We start from the raw sequence: 245 nt of genomic DNA on the forward strand, positions 1-245 counted from the left end.
TGGACTGCAGTGTCTTCTAAGCTCTAAACTGGCTCCAGGCTGGGCGCAGCTATGGGCATTTGTTTTCCACCAACCAACCTGGAAGAACCTGAGGATCGGCTGGAAGCTGTGGCAATGGAAATGCTGGGTTTGTCCCCAGGGCTGTTGGCTAGCCCAGGGTCAAGTGTGTTTTTCTACCATTTTGTAATTTCCAAGGAGATACATAGCAATGAAAACAGAACAGACAATGAATGTTTCCTCGGCAT

Source organism: Tupaia chinensis, unplaced genomic scaffold, assembly GCF_000334495.1.
Source record: "Tupaia chinensis unplaced genomic scaffold, TupChi_1.0 Scaffold000661_1, whole genome shotgun sequence".
Taxonomy (NCBI): domain Eukaryota; kingdom Metazoa; phylum Chordata; class Mammalia; order Scandentia; family Tupaiidae; genus Tupaia; species Tupaia belangeri.